Here is a 359-nt window from a genome sequence, read left to right as displayed (position 1 = left end):
ATAGTTTTAGGGCCTCCCGCTGTCAGGGAAAGGATTGGGAGCTGGGGGATCCCGGATTTTACCCCCCCAAAATCCCAAAAAAAAACAACCCCCAAAGGACCCCAGGACTGGGGTCCCTCCCCGCAGATTTTAGGGGAATTCCGCAGGATTTTGGGAATTCCACCGGGATTTCAGGGATTCCCCCTGGAAATTTGGGCCCCTCCTGGGAACTCTGGGGTCCCTCCACACCCGGCATGGGGTCAGGACTCGGGAAGACCCCAAAGAACCCCGGGATCGGGATCCCTCCCCCTCCCCCCGGATTTCAGGGCACCATTCTGGCAGCTCCAGCGGAATTTCGGGAATTCCCCCCGCATTCCCAG

General features: G+C 59.3%; 1 protein-coding gene across 1 annotated transcript in view; it reads right to left on the bottom strand.

Moving 5' to 3' along the window:
- Window positions 1–359, bottom strand: part of LOC108445226 (splicing factor U2AF 65 kDa subunit-like) — a 1,094-nt gene that overhangs the window by 371 nt on the left and 364 nt on the right. The gene's annotated exons all lie outside the window — the stretch shown is intronic.

The sequence above is a fragment of the Corvus brachyrhynchos genome, unplaced genomic scaffold, assembly GCF_000691975.1.
Source record: "Corvus brachyrhynchos isolate BGI_N302 unplaced genomic scaffold, ASM69197v1 scaffold753, whole genome shotgun sequence".
Taxonomy (NCBI): Eukaryota; Metazoa; Chordata; class Aves; order Passeriformes; family Corvidae; genus Corvus; species Corvus brachyrhynchos.
This window is presented reverse-complemented; position numbering and strand designations above follow the sequence as displayed.